Source organism: Hibiscus syriacus, unplaced genomic scaffold (genome assembly GCF_006381635.1).
Source record: "Hibiscus syriacus cultivar Baekdansim isolate YM2019G1 unplaced genomic scaffold, ASM638163v2 tig00117016_pilon, whole genome shotgun sequence".
Lineage (NCBI taxonomy): Eukaryota > Viridiplantae > Streptophyta > Magnoliopsida > Malvales > Malvaceae > Hibiscus > Hibiscus syriacus.
The window spans coordinates 5485140-5501379 of NW_024063525.1; positions in this window are offsets into that span (position 1 = coordinate 5485140).

Below are 16240 nucleotides of genomic sequence, written 5' to 3' on the forward strand. Positions count from 1 at the left end.
CTCTTGGTGGTTTAGACCATCCGGAGGTGGGTACTTCACTCTTAGAGTCATAGATTTATGGTGGATACATTGTATCCAACATAACAAGAAAATAAATCTGCCACAGATTATTTTTGGTGAGCTCGTAGATACCGTAAAGGTTGTCCCTTCCAAAATTGTAGAAACTTTACTTTACGGTTGTCTTTTTTCTAATGTGTTTATCAAACTAGGGCTTAAGGTTTCGGTTGATATTCCCATCCCTCTCCAAAACCAAATTAATCTCACTTCTTTAAAGAAATCGGGATGGAAAAAGAATGAGGAAACTGGGCAATGGGTTCGATCCAATGAGCAAACACCGGGAGCTAGTTCTTCACGAGCTATACCTCCTTCGGTACCGGCAACGGATGATGATCCAGAGCTTGAAGCTCTTATCCGCGACATTGATGAACATGTACTCGAGGAAGAGCCGACACCAACACATCAAGAGGATCAAGTGCCTTTATACTTTTGATCTTTTTTTGAGAATTTGATCTAAGGTTTGCATCCATTGAATCTCATCTAAGGTTTGCATCCATTGAATCTCATCTCACTGCTATGGAAGCTCAACAACGAGAGATGAATGAACGTTTAGATGCACTCACACTTGAGCTGCGAGCACGTTATCCTCCTCCTCCCGATCCTCCTATGGATTAAACCTTGCCTTGCTTTAGTTTTCTTGGATTTAGAACCTATTATTAAAACATTTTGAATGTTTTTGGATTTATATGTTTTGGATTGTTTTGTTTGAATTTGATGATGTGGATGTTTGAATGATTAAACTTAGATGCTTATATATTTGGTTTGGTTTGAATTTTCAATTTGAGCTTAATGTTTATTATTTTTGCATCATTCAAATTTTAGATAAATATGACCAATTACTATTACACATTGTTTATGAATATTGAATTATGAAACTAATTGCTAATCTTTCTCTTGATTGTGATCTTAGCAGGTTAAGCTATTATTATTTAAAATCAATTGGCTAAAATTTTCAAAATTTTGTTTAAAAATGTTTTATAGAGTTTTTTCGATTTAACAAAAAGGGGGAGAATATAGTAAGGGGGAATAATTTTACAAAATCAAAATTGATTTCAAAAATTATTTTCAAAGAAAATCTTAAAATTACTCAAGTTTTTTGTTATATCAAAAAGGGGGAGATTGTTGAAAACATTTTGATGTTTCGATATAACAAATTAAGCATAAATGAATTTTAAGATTTTATAAATATTTTTTAAGTATATTCGATTCAATTATTCGAATATCAAAATATTACTCCAAGTTTTTCAAAGATCAATTTCAAATCCTTACTAAAGTGTAAAATTGTGTTTTAAACTTAAAATATTTTTCAAATAATTTTCACAAAGTATTTCGAACCAAAAACGAGCCAAAAATCAATTTCATGAAGGGATGTACCGATGCACTCAATGATACATCGATGCACTCCCCATTTCGAATGCATTTTATGCACCGATGCACAGCCATGCATCGATGCACTCTGAATTTTATTGAAACATCGAATGCATTTTATGCACCGATGCACATACCATGTGTCGTAACCGGTTTTCGTCCGGGCACGAAAATTTTAAATTTGGCGGGAAAATTTATGTGAATAAATGGTTTTGAAAATAATTTGGGAGTCGCCATCGGCCTTTTGGATCAGGTAGGTCGAATACCTAAAAATTATTTTTTTAAAAGAGTTTTAAGAAAACATCAATTAAAAAATTGAACTGATCTGCGTTTATAACCAAAAATTCATTCTTTTTAATAATAAAAAGGGGTTCGTGGTCGGTTACGTTTAGGGAAGGATTAGCACCCCTATAACGTCCAAAATTGGTACTTTTTAATTATAAATTGTCTCTATTATTAAAATTTAAAAATTCAAAAATATATTTAATTTATAATCCTATTATTTCAAAATTATATAAAAATATTTATTTATTTAAAAATATCAGAAAAGAACTTCTAGGTGCTTTAAGACAGCTCTTTTCTTTGATATTGATTAATTTAAATAATATTGTTTACTTTTTAATTTTAAAATATCAGAATAGGACATCCAGTTGTATTAAGACTGTCCTTTTCTTCGATATTAAAATAAATATTTAAAAATTACTATTTATTATATATATATATATATATTTATGAATACATAAAAATATTTAATAATATAATAAAATAAAAATAAAAATACTACTAAAACAATATATTTAAAAACAATAAAATAAATGAAAGCATATAAAATAACTGACTAAATTACAATAAAAATAAAATTAAAAATCTAATTCATAATTAATCAAAATTATATGGATTAAATATGTTATTTCTTTATTTTATTTATTTAGTGACTAAAATAAAATTATCTAAAATTCGGATATTAGAATAAAATAAATTAAAAATATAAACTAAGGATTAAAATATTATTTATTAAAATTAAGGGATTAAATCTGTAATTTATCCTAAATATATTATTTTAATATGAAGGACTAAAATAAAAGAAATTAAAATTCGAAAACTGAATTAAAAATATTATAAATTTAATTTAGTGACTAAAATGTAAAGTTTACAAGTTCGGAGGACTGCGGACGGGGTTTAACTATTTTATAATTACGCGCATAGTCCTTCCCGAAACGACGTCGTTCGGGAAGGACTATAAAAGTCCAAAAACCGGCTGGCCCGGAGGGCCAGCTTCATTTCATCATTTTCCTTCTCTCTCTCTTCTCTGAGAGAGAGAAATTTTCTCTCGCTTCTCTCTAAAACAGAGAGAAGCCCAGTCGGCCGGTAGCCGTTAGATGGCGTTCGTCCGCCGTCAACCACCGTCGCCGGCCACCGTTTTCGGTGGCCGGAAAATTTTTTTTACATCTAAATGTAGATCGGACCGTCCTAATGACGGTTCCGATGTTTTTTTCCGTTAAACGGCTCCCAATCGGAGCAAATCTAAAAGAATACCTTCGGCTTTTCGAAGGTTTTGGTGAGATCTGACGTTTGGCCTCCTCGGTAAGTCTTTCTCCTCCTTTTTCTTCTGTTTTTGGTTGCTGGATGTTTGACTGAGATCGTTGGTTTAGTAGTTTTTTTTTTCTTTCTCTGTTTTTTTCTTTCTCCGGTTCTGTCTCTCTCTTTTTTTTTTTCTGTCTCCGTTTTTTTTTCTTCAGGTTGGGGTGGTGGCTTTTATAGCCACCACCGGTGTGGCCGTCGGACCGGTCCGACGAGGGGGTCTCGGTGAGTCACCGGACTACCAGTGGTGACTCACCCCGTAGCCATGGCGTGGACGGCTGGTGTTCTAGCTTCTGGAGTCTTCGGTTGGGACGTGGCAGCGGCGGAGGCGGCGAGATAGCAACGGCGGCCGCGTGTCCCTAGGGTATCAGACCCTAGGGTTTCCATCTGGGGCAATCTGGACCGTTGGATCTCTCAGATCCAACGGCTGTGATGAGGCGGCCGGCTAGATTAGGGTTAGGAAACCCTAACTGGAACCCCAAATGTTTAGGGTTTCTGGTTTGATTTGGACCGGTTCTGGTTTGTTTGTAACTGGGCCGGTCCAGTTGTAATTGGTCTGTAATTATTTATTTATATATATTTATTTAATATATATTTATTAATAATAATAATGATAATAATAATAATAATAATAATAATAATAATATGGATAAAAATTAGTATCTTCAGCTGCCCCTCTTTGCTCATTCTTGTATTAACAAGAATAGGGCAAAGATGAAAAGATAATAAATTTTTTTATCCATTTGGCTTTACTTTGATCATAATGGATATATTGAATAAATTCTTCTCTCTCTCCAGATGAGTTCTTCTTATTATGAACTTTCTCTAGAAAGGCTGATGCTAATCTATCTCCTTCTGTGATAGAATTATGCAAAAAGTTGAACAAGTTCTTCTTATTATGAACTTCTTCTTTCTTCTTCATATGAGGAGTTCTTCTCATTATGAACTTTCTTTGGAAGAAATAATCCATCCAGTGATGAATTCAGATAAAAGGTTGAACAAATTCTTCTCATTATGAACTTCTTCTTCCTTCTTCAGATGACGAGTTCTTCTCATTATGAACTCTTCCTGGCAATGTTGATCCATCAAATGATGAATTCAAACCAAAAGGTTGAACAAGTTCTTCTTATTATGAACTTCTTTTTCCTTCTTCAGATGATGAGTTCTTCTCATTATGAACTCTACCTGGCAATGTTGATCCATCAAATGATGAATTCAAACCAAAAAATTGAACAAGTTCTTCTCATTATGAACTTCTTCTTCTTTCTTCTTCATATGAGTTCTTCTCATTATGAACTTTCCGCTGGGGATGATGCTCCATCAAGTAATGGATTCATGTAAAAGGTTTGAACAAATTCTTCCTTCTTTAGATGAGTTCTTCTCATTATGAACTTTCTCTGGAAAAGTTGATCCATCAAATGATGGATTCAAGTAAAAGGTTGAACAAATTCTTCTCATTATGAACTTCTTCTTCCTTCTTCAGATGAGTTCTTCTCATTATGAACTTTCTCTGGAAAAACTGATCCATCAAATGATGGATTCAGGTAAAAGGTTGAACAAATTCTTTTCATTATGAACTTCTTCTTCCTTCTTCAGATGAGTTCTTCTCATTATGAACTTTCTCTGGAAGAAATGATCCATCAAGTGGATTCGAAATCTTTGCTAAAATCTTTGAAATTTCTGTTAAAAATTCAACAAGAATAAAAATGAATGAAAATGCATCTATTTTTGTAAATGCCTAAATATGATGCATGAATATTAAGTTGTTTGATTTCAGACTGGTGAATTGAGTATTTCTTCAATTGTAAAAACCCAATATATCTGTCTTCTTCAAATCAAAGAATCTATCATCTTTGACAAATGTAGATGTAGATATAATGTCACAAAACCTCTTGAGAATAAAACTCAATAGTATAAACTCTTGAAAAGCTTGCATTCAGGCAACATGTTGATTCTGATAACAACTCATCTGATTATGAAGTGACCTTTCAAGATGATTTCACAGATATCGATAGTTCTTTTAATACCGAGAAATCTTGAATTCTGATTCTGATGAGGAGAATAAACTGTTATACTTGACAAAAATGGGATTCTCAAAGGCTGAAACTTCAAATAGCTTTCTTCCGGTAAAAGATGGGAAGCCATTATGTGATGATCCCAGTTACAAGCAAAGGCGAAACTTGTGCTATGATTTTTGGGAAAGGAATAAGCAAAAGAAGTTTGAAAAGAAACTTCTTAATGAAGACGATCATGCAGTTCATCTTTTAATTCTAATGATTGGTGCTGTAGTTCTTACCAAACCAGATCAGATAACTCAAAGAACACTTCCAGAAGATGCTATGAGCACATTCATCTTCCAAATTCAATGATTGGTTCTGCCAAACCAGATCAGATAACTCAAAGAACACTTCCAGAAGATGCTATTGAGCACATTATTCTTCCAAATTCAATGATTGGTTCTGTCCAACCAGATCAGATAACTCAAAGAACACTTCCAGAAGATGCTATTGAGCACATTACATTTGTTCCTGTTAATGTTAGGATATCACAATACTTATTTGATGTAGAGCCAGAATTTGTGGATTCGAAGTATTTCCATGCTACTACACTGAAAAGGGCTATATTCATAATTCTGCCAATTAAGAACAGATTTTCTCTTATTTTGCTTCCTCCATGTGCTGATGCTTTTCCATTGACAAAGAAATGATGGCTTTCATGTGATCCAAGAACAAAGTTGAACTGTTTATAAACATGTACAGGACGTCTCAAATTGACAGAAATGATCTATAAGGTTCTTGAAGCTTATGACAATGAGCCACCTTCAAGTGTCCAGAAGTATGTTCTTAATGAGTGCTGAAAATGGAATCTAGTATGGGTTGGAAGGAATAAAGTTGCTCCACTTGAACCTGATGAGGTGGAAATACTTCTAGGTTTCCTTAAAAACCATACACAAGAATCTGTATAGAGATATGTTTCCCAGTGATATCAATGTCTTGTTTCTTTTTGCTGGAATCAAAGCTACAAAGATCGCCTTCTACTGTCTTAGTATATCTTTGAAAACAGATGTGCAAGAACTGAATGGTGATTGGTTGGAGCAATTGATGAGTAGATTTGGCATATTCGACCTTGTTGTCGGTAGCATCCCGTGTAACAATCTTAATGTTCATGGTTTTAAGATGGTGATGATTTGCCTACTTTATATTCCATGTATTTAGAAGTATTAACATATAGTGATATTCAGAAATCTTTAAATTATTTCAAAATTATGTTAATTCATAGAAGAATAAATTGAATTTTCGAAAATAAATTGAATCTCCAATAAATTGAACTTGAAATAGATAGAATTGTATTCAAAGTTCTGGCAAGCATAAGAATGATAAAAATTCAAATGTCTCAACAAATTATAAGCATAAGTATTTCTAAATTAATCAAGTTGACACAATTTAGAGATGATGTAAGCTTTTGTCTGGAAGATCTCAAACGTTGTTGAAATGCTTGTAGATGTGAAGTTTCTTCCAAACTGTCAAAATCTTAAGATAGTTCAATTGCCAGATGCCTAATATCAACCTGCATTTGAGCCGCCTTTTCAGGTTTTCAACTCAAATCCTTCCTTTGGTTACAAGATGCCCTTTGCGGGTTTTCACCTTGAACCCCCCTTTTTCTTTTTTCTCTTTTTTTTTTCAAGCATAATATTTCTTGACAGAATCCGAGTTTATTGGATTTCTCAGAATTTTTCCATCCATTTCTGCCAAGATCAATGCTCCTCCGGAAAAGGCCTTTTTCACAACGTATGGCCCTTCCCAATTAGGCATCCATTTCCCACGGAAATCTTTATGTATAGGCAAGATCATTTTTAGTACTAGATCACCCTCTTGGAATTCTCTTGGATGTACTTTTTTGTCATGAGACTTCATCATCCGTTTTTGATACATCTGTCCATGGCAAACAGCTTTCAATCTTTTCTCTTCAATAAGGTTCAATTGATCAACTCTAGCTTGGATCCATTCAGATTCATCCAATTTTGTTTCTCTCAATATTCGAAGCGATGGAATCTCAACTTCAATTGGTAAGACTGCTTCCATCCCATAGACTAAAGAAAAAGGCGTTGCCCCAGTAGATGTTCGGACAGTAGTTCGGTATGCATATAGAGCAAAAGGTAACTTTTCGTGCCAATCTTTGTAAGTTTCAGTAGTCTTTGTAATGATTCTCTTGATATTCTTATTTGATGCTTCAACTGCCCCATTCATTTTTGGACGATACGCCACTGAGTTTGAATGTTTGATCTTAAACTGTGCACAAAGTTCGGTCATCATTTTGTTGTTCAGGTTCAGAGCATTATCTGTAATGATCCTCTCTGGTAGGCCATATCGGCAAACTATCTCTTTCTTTATGAACTTGCAGACTGTGGACCTCTTAATATTGGTATATGAAGCAGCTTCAACCCATTTGGTAAAATAATCAATTGCCACAAGGATGAAACAATGTCCATTCGATGCTTTTGGTGTGATTGCACCAATGACATCTATTCCCCACATAGAAAATGGCCATGGTGCTGTCATTACATGTAAAGGAGATGGGGGTACATGAGTTTTATCTGCATATATCTGGCATTTATGACATTTCCTTGCATAATCAATGCAATCAGTGTGCATGTTAGCCCAATAGTATCCATATCTCATTATTTTTCTGGCCATGGAAAGACCATTTGCATGTGTTCCACATATTCCACTGTGTACTTCTTCAATGACGTTTCGAGCTTCGCTGGTATTTAAACATCTCAATAGCATTTGATCACTGCTTCTTCTATACATAATCTCTCCATCAAGAAAATATCCAGCAGCCATTCTTCTCACGGTTCTTTTATCAATTTCCGATGCATTTGGTGGATAACTTTGATTTTTGATATATTGCAGGATATCATGATACCATGGTTTACCATCTACCTCTTCTTCCACACTATAACAATGTGCAGGAATTTCATATACTTGCATTTTGATTGGCATCATATCAACTTTCTTAGTTGTCTGAAACATAGCAGCTAATGTAGCCAAAGCATCTGCCATTTGATTTTCTTCTCGAGGGAGATAATTGAAGGTAACTTTCTCAAATTCTTTCACTAATTCGAGTGTAAAATTTCGGTATTCCAACAATTTGGGATCTTTTGTTTCCCATTCTCCTCGCAATTGATACACCACTAATGATGAATCTCCATATATCTTGAGAAATTTGATTTTTTTTTTTCTATAGCTGCTTTCAATCCCATGACACAAGCTTCGTATTCCGCCATGTTATTGGTGTAAAAGAACTTCAGTCTGCTTGTAAAGGGATAATAAATATTTTCTGGAGAAATTAACACTGCCCCGATTCCTCGTCCCAAAGCATTAGATGCTCCGTCAAAGTAAAGCTTCCAAGTTGCAAATGCATCATTTGTTTTGACTTCTTCATTCATGGATATGCATAACAGATCTTCATCGGGAAAATTGAAGTTCAAAGGCTGATAATCATTTGATACACGACTGGCCAGAAAATCAGCTATTACACTTCCTTTTATTGCTTTTTGGTTGACATATACAATATCAAACTCGGATAATAACATCTGCCATCTAGCCATTCTTCCTGTCAAAGCTGGTGATTCCATTAAGAATTTCAAAGGATCAAGTTTTGATATCAACCAAGTAATATGGTATAACATATATTGTCTGAGTCTTCGAGTAGCCCACACCAAGGCACAACATAATTTTTGTATTGGTGGATATCGAATTTCACAATCAATAAATTTCTTGCTCAGATAATAAATAGCTTTTTCTTTTCTTCCAGATTCATCATGCTGTCCTAGTACACATCCCATCGAATTTTCGAAGACCGTCAAGTAGAGAATTAATGGTCTATCAGGCATTGGTGATACTAAAATTGGGGCATTGGATAAATATTTCTTAATAATATCCAAAGTTTCTTTACATTCTTCATTCCAGACTTCAGGATTGTTCTTTCGAAGTAATTTGAACACTGGATCACATTTGTCAGTTAATTGAGAAATGAACCGAGATATATAATTTAATCTTCCCAAAAAGCCTCGAACTTCTTTTTTTGTATTGGGTGGTGGAAGATCTTGAATTGCTTTGACTTTATCTGGATCAATCTCGATTCCTTTTTTACTGACCACAAATCCCAAAAGTTTCCCAGAAGTTACCCCAAAAGTGCATTTTGCGGGGTTGAGCTTTAATTGATATCTCCTCAATCTCTGGAAAAGCTTTCTCAGATTTTGAATATGTTCTTCTTCAGTTCGGGATTTGGCAATCATGTCATCTACATATACTTCAATCTCTTTGTGCATCATGTCATGAAACAAAGTTACCATGGCTCTTTGATACGTTGCCCCTGCATTTTTCAATCCAAATGGCATCACTTTATAACAGAATGTGCCCCACATGGTTATAAATGTTGTTTTTTCCATGTCTTCAGGATTCATTTTTATCTGATTATATCCTGAAAATCCATCCATAAATGAAAACCATGCATGCCCTGCAGTATTGTCCACCAATGTGTCTATGTGGGGTAAGGGAAAGTTATCTTTCGGACTAGCTTTGTTGAGATCTCTGTAATCCACACACATTCGAACTTTCCCATTTTTCTTTGGTACGGGAACAATGTTGGCTACCCATTCTGGGTATTTAGATGCCTGTAGGAAACCTGCATTGATCTGTTTCATCACTTCTTCTTTGATTTGCAACAACATTTCTGGCCTCATTCGTCTGAGCTTTTGTTGGACCGGTTTATATTCTGGATTGATTGGAAGCTTGTGTATCACTATATCTGTGCTTAAACCAGGCATATCTTGATAAGACCATGCAAAGATATCTTTGAACTCTTGAAGGAGATTTATCAATTCTTGTTTTATCTGGATTGTCAGAGTAGTACCAATTTTCACCTCTTTCATTTCTTCATCTGTTCCCAAATTCACAGTCTCAACCTCTTCTTTGTGGGGTAGAATTTGTTTGTCTTCTTTTTCTACCAATCTTAATAGTTCAGTAGGAACATCACATTCTAGTTCATCTTCACACCTATTGATTTCTTCCAGACATATAGGATGCTCTAAATTTATCACTGGATTAAATTTAGGAATAAACATGCTATTAACATGGTGATACCTGCAAATTTAAGTCGGACATATTTCCGAAAGAATATAGTAAATTTATGAAATAAATAAATGTAAAAATGTAAAAAAATGTAAAGAATGATTGCCATCTGAAAATTTTAAAGAAAGTTCCTTATATTTAACATAATTTCTTTTACAAGATAACAAAAAATTTTCATATTTTTGAGCTAAACATAAAGATTAGTTCTGAATATTACTCTGCGTTAATATTAAAAACTATAGGAAGATCTTCAGTTGTCCAATTGGTGAGTGTTTCTCCAGGAAGACATGGTTGAATCCTATCCAAGTATTTGCCAGTTTCGTTGTCTTTCATGATCATGTTGATAAATAATCCATTCATAGCTTCTTCAACTATGTCTTGATCTTTCGTCAACTTTTCTTCTTTAAAGGCTTCAACAAGCTGCTGTTCTACATTAATTGTTCCCCTGATCTGAATGTGGTCTTCAACTGTGGGAAAGACATGTGTTTCCAAAGGATTTCTCCCCCTTTCAATTTTGCCTTTCTGTCTTCACATCTTCTTTTCATCTCTTTGTTCTTTTGCTGAAGATTGGGCTTAAACCCCAGCCCAAAACGGTCTTTTTTCATCTTTATACTGATAGGAACTGAAATCCCTTGAAGATTCTTTCCTAGACCTCTCCCAGCTTTAGCTCCGATGCCTAAAGTTTGTTGTACCGTCATCTTGGTGCAATCAGACAATCTGGGATATGGAATTTTGTTTCCTTCTGCAATAAAGGTTGCATTTACAAATTCAAGAGCTCGAAAAGAGCATTCAAGAGCATCATCATTGGTGTCGATATATGGAACATCGCTTGTTACAGACGCAATGATTTCTTCTTCAGCACCGACGCATATTAGTTGTCCATCAACAACAAATTTCAATTTCTGATGTAATGAAGAAGGAACGGCTCCTGCTGAATGAATCCATGGCCTCCCTAATAGACAATTATATGTGGGGTGGATGTCCATCACCACAAAGTCAATATTGTACACGACTGGGCCGATTAACAACGGTATTTCCATTTTCCCAAGCACTTCTTTTTGAGTACCATCAAATGCTCGTACCACATTCTGATAACTCTTCATGTGTGATTGATCCAGAGGCATTCTTTGAAGTGTAACTAGAGGCATCAAGTTGAGAGCGGATCCATTGTCAATCAATACTCCTGGCAACGCATGACCATGACAATGTGTCGTGATGTTCAAAGCTTTTACTGACCCCATTCCGCCTTCCGGTATTTCATCATCATCTGTGAACGTTATGTAATTGTCAGCGGCTATATGTCCCACAATTCTGTCAAGTTTATTGAGGGATATATCTTCGGGGATAAATGTTTGATTGAGGATTTTCATCAAAGCATTTCTATGTGCTTCTGAATTCATCAAGAGATCAAGAATAGAAATTCTCGCTTGTTGTTTGTGTAGTTGTTCAACCACACTATACTCACTATGTTTCAAAAATTTCAAAAATTCTTTAGCTTGTTTTTCTGTCACAGGCTCATTAAATGCTGGAAGGGATTCATCTTCAAATACCTTCTGAGGTATTGCCATGGCTTTTCCTTTTGCTTTCACTTGTTCTGAAGCATTGGATGTTTCGGGAGAGTAACATCTCCCACTTCTTGTAAAGAAACCGACCTCGCTCACTGCTTCAGACGTCGATGTTGTACTCAGGCTTTGTATTTTCTCTTCTGTTTTTTTTCTAAAGAAACAGGTCCTCCTACCATTGAAACATTGGTAGTATAATTCCAAGGTACCCTGCGGGTATCTTTGTATGGAAATGGTAGAGGAGTGGTGATAACTACTTTCGGCTTTATTGGTGCAGGAATCACCGTAGATGATTTCACATTAATGATCACAGGATCATTTATTCTTTGACTTGGTTTAGAATCCTCTGATGAGCAAACATCATCTTCTTTTTTCCTTGGTTCTTCTTCAAAGAATTCTATTTCTCTGTTGTTCATCAATTTTTGCACCAAATCCCTAAACTCAGGACATAGTTGAATTTTATGCCCTTTCTCCTGATGATATTCACAATAATTCTTGCCTTCATTCTGCTTTGGCTTGAATTGTTGTGGAATTATACCGGCTAAAGAGAGTTGTTGGAATACCCAAACAAACGGAGATTTAATTTCAGAAATGTTAGTCTTTGCTTTCTTTCTGTTCTCTTCCTGAATTGCATTTACGTTTTTATCTCCATGATTTGGCAATGGATGATTTGATGCAGATGGTGTATTGAATTCCAACTTCCCAGTGTTGATCAAATTTTGAACCACCCTTTTGAATGCTAAACAGTTTTCAATGGAATGACCCGTAATTCCTTCATGGTAAACACAGTGTGCCTTTGTATCATACCAAGGAGGGAATGGTGGTTGCATGGGAACCAAGGGATAAGGCCGTATAACATCTGCTTTTAACAGCGAATCATAGATCTCTGCATAGGGTACTGGTAAATGTGTAAAAGACAACCTTTCATTTTCCTCTCGAGATCCTCTGGACTCTGCTCGATTAGTGTTTGTTTCCTCTTTCTTAACCCTTGGCTGGGTTATTGTAACACTTTTCGATGAATCTTTGCTGTAAGAATTTGCATTGTTGACTTCATTCTCCTTTTTCCGGTATGTAGGTCTTTTGGAACTAGACCCATCATTCGATTCAATCTTGCCGCTTTTCAAGACATTTTCAATTAGTTCTCCAGAAATGACTAAATCTGCAAAATTTCTGGTTGCATTTCCCATTAGATGATTTAAATATGGAGCCTTCAATGTATGAACAAATATTACTGTGGCCTCTTTTTCTGACAAAGGTGGTTGAACTTGAGCCGCAGTGTCACGCCATCTCTGGGCATACTGTCTGAATGTTTCATTATTCTTTTTCTCTAAGTTTTGGAGAGTCCATCTATCAGGGACCATGTCTGTCACATGGCGGTACTGCTCTAAAAATGCTTTAGCCAAATCTTTCCAAGATCTAATGTTGGCTTTGGTCAATTGAGTATACCATTTTAAAGCCGGTCCTGTCAAACTATCCTGAAAGCAGTGAATTAACAATTTCTCGTCCTTCACATATCCTGCCATTCTGCGACAAAACATAGTAATGTGGGATGAAGGGCATGTAGTACCGTCATATTTATCAAATTCGGGAGCTTTGAACTTGATGGGGAGGATTAGGTCTGGAACCAAACTCAACTCACTAGCATCAAACCCATAGAATGATTCAGTTATTTCCACGGATTTCATTCGTTCTTCTAAGTTCTTGATCTGTCTGGTCAGTTCTTCATTTACTTTTTGTTTCTCATTCAGCTCATTCAAATCCGGGATCAAATGATCAGTATTAAGATCCCCTATTTTCACATCTGATATAAGCGGATTTTTGCTTGAAGATGCAGGATCCACTTGTTGATCTTCATGTGGTTTGACTTCTTGTAATGCAGATGTACGAGCATTGATTTGTATAGGTGTAGTACCAGAATGATAAATTGGTTCTGGTGGAAAACCTAGAGGATACATAGATTCTTGATCGAAAGATACAGGATTTTCATGCATTTTTCCACTGATAGCCTGCCTTTTAAACAAGTCCTCTATTTTCTTCATCATACTGTCTTGTGAATTTGCAATACTGGCTTCAATTTTTTCCAACTTCATTCTCATTTCTTCTTGTTCTTTATGATGCTGTTCCTCAATACGCTGTATTTTATCCTCCATAATTCTCTTAGTAGCTTGTCTAGTACCGTAGTGATGTAGTATTTCTCTTTTGGCCAGAGTAACTGCGATTGAAAAATCTTTTAATATTATTTTTTCAAATTTTAATTAATGAATTTTAACTTAATAAATAAAATAATTCATAGTGAAAATTATGAAATGAATGATGAATGTATGCAAAATGCATGTATGTAAAAAACATTGATCCCAAAAAAGTTAACTGTCATAGAACAACTTTCATCGGCATACAAAAGTTTCTTTATAATAGTTCATAACTACAGATAAGGTATAGCTTTCCTATTAAGCTCTATAATTTCTTTCATTAACCATGAAACCTTCTTTCCACACTTAGAAACTGGATCAACTTGATGCTCAATTATTTTGGCTTCAACAGCTAGTTCCCCAACATATCTAGCAACTTCGCTCATTTGTACCATGGCCTCGAACACCATATTGCTTATTTCTTCACTTCTTTCGACATAGAACTCAGTTGACTTTTGCCATTGTTCATTCGTTCCTTCAAGAGTTTGCTCTAACTCAGTGATTCTGACTTGACAATTGTGCAGAATTTTTTCAAGATCTCTAATGCGTCTTCGCAGTGAAGCATTTTCCTCATTACTTTCTTTGAGGTCATTAGGTCCTAGACGAACCTTTTCTTGAAACAATGATTCTTCAAGTTGCAAAAATATAAGCATTAAACTCTGAGTTTTTGTTTCTAGACTGATCCAGATCTTCTTCAAGTTTTGTTCGTGCTTCTTGCGTTATTTGATTAAACTTCTGGATCTGAACATCTTTGTTTTTGCATCTTCGCATCCAATTTCTAGCCACTTCCTGCTCTACCTCAAGTCTGGTGTTGAAATTTTTCCTTTCCAGCTCCCATTTTTCTTTTTCAATATTGGATTCTTCCATCTTTTGGCCTCTGATTTCAAGTTCAGCAATCAACTGGTTCATTTCAGATTCAAATCCCTTAAACATGCTATTTTTCTCGCCTTCAAATTTAACAAAGATGTCATTCTTCATCTCTTCTAAATCTTTGGCTCGATCTCTTTCTCTTTGCATTTTATTCATGATCTCACGGTGTTCAGCCTTGTGTTTTATAATTCGCTCTCTCCTGTCGACCTCAAAATCTTCCATTTTTTCCTTTCCTTTCTCAAGGCTTTTGAGTAGACGGCTATTCTTTCCTTTCAGATCTTCAATTCGTCTTTTCTCGATGTTCAACTCTCTAGTCATCTGTACCGTCGATTGGCTGGGTCCTGATGCTTTTCGGGATTTATATAACTCCTGGTAATTTTTCTGTAAGGCTCTGTACTCATCCTCACCTTTTTCTTTATCTTTTCTCAACATTGCACATTGTGATGAATGAAAGTCAATGTCAACCCCCAACATAGCTTTATCTTGTCTCATTTGCTCTAATTCTTTCGACCAGCCTTCTCTTTCTGCTTCAAACTCTGCTCTCAAGATTTCAATCTCTGAAGGAAACACCTTAATGCGATCTTCAATAGAGATATCTTCATTTTGATCTGGTAGAGGAATATTTTCATTTTTTCTGAAAGATCTCCATTCTTCATAATCAGGAGTTAGCATTTCTTTTGCTGCTTTAGCTCGGATACAAAAAGTTGTTTTCCAAGCTGTAACGGCTTCCATGATGTTTCTTTTATAATTTTTGCTGTGGAATGCGAACTCAGATGACTGTAATCCAGCAGTGACAGGTACAAATTGACGACCTTCATACTGTCTTATAACCAGAAGTGGTGCATATCCAATTCCTCCCCATAATCCGAGCAGCATTATCCAGTTGTAATATCCACATTTGTAAATAAATTCCCTTTGTATTTGCCACGGGGCTCGCCAAACAATGTCATTGCTTTGCAGATTTCTAAAGGCATTAATCCACATATCCTTCTTAATTTCTTTCGGCCATTCCTGCTCCAGAAATTCTTTTAATGGTGAATAATCCGTATTAAAACGTCGGTATGAAACCTTTTCTGTCCTCCAGAAATGACTACGGATCCAAACATATAACAACTGGGTACACCCTGAGAATCGTCCACCTCCTAGCCTTCTACAAGCATTTAACGATCTGAAGGTCTCGGCTAGAATTGCAGAAATAGGATTAATCTTTTTCGGTAGCTGTTCAAACAAATCTACCACTGCAGCTTCAACATATCCCAATACTTTTGGGAAGATGACCATACCATATATACCCAGAGCAAATAAATCGAATCGTACTTTAATATCTGGATGGCTCTGAATAAGTTCTCTAATGTTGGTCCAAGCAATGCCTTCGCTTTCGCCTTTTTGTTTTGTACGGGCTGCTACCCATTCTTCTCGTACCCCGGCAATCTTTGCTAATTTAACTCGAAAGGGTTGAGTTTTAATTGACTTTGAA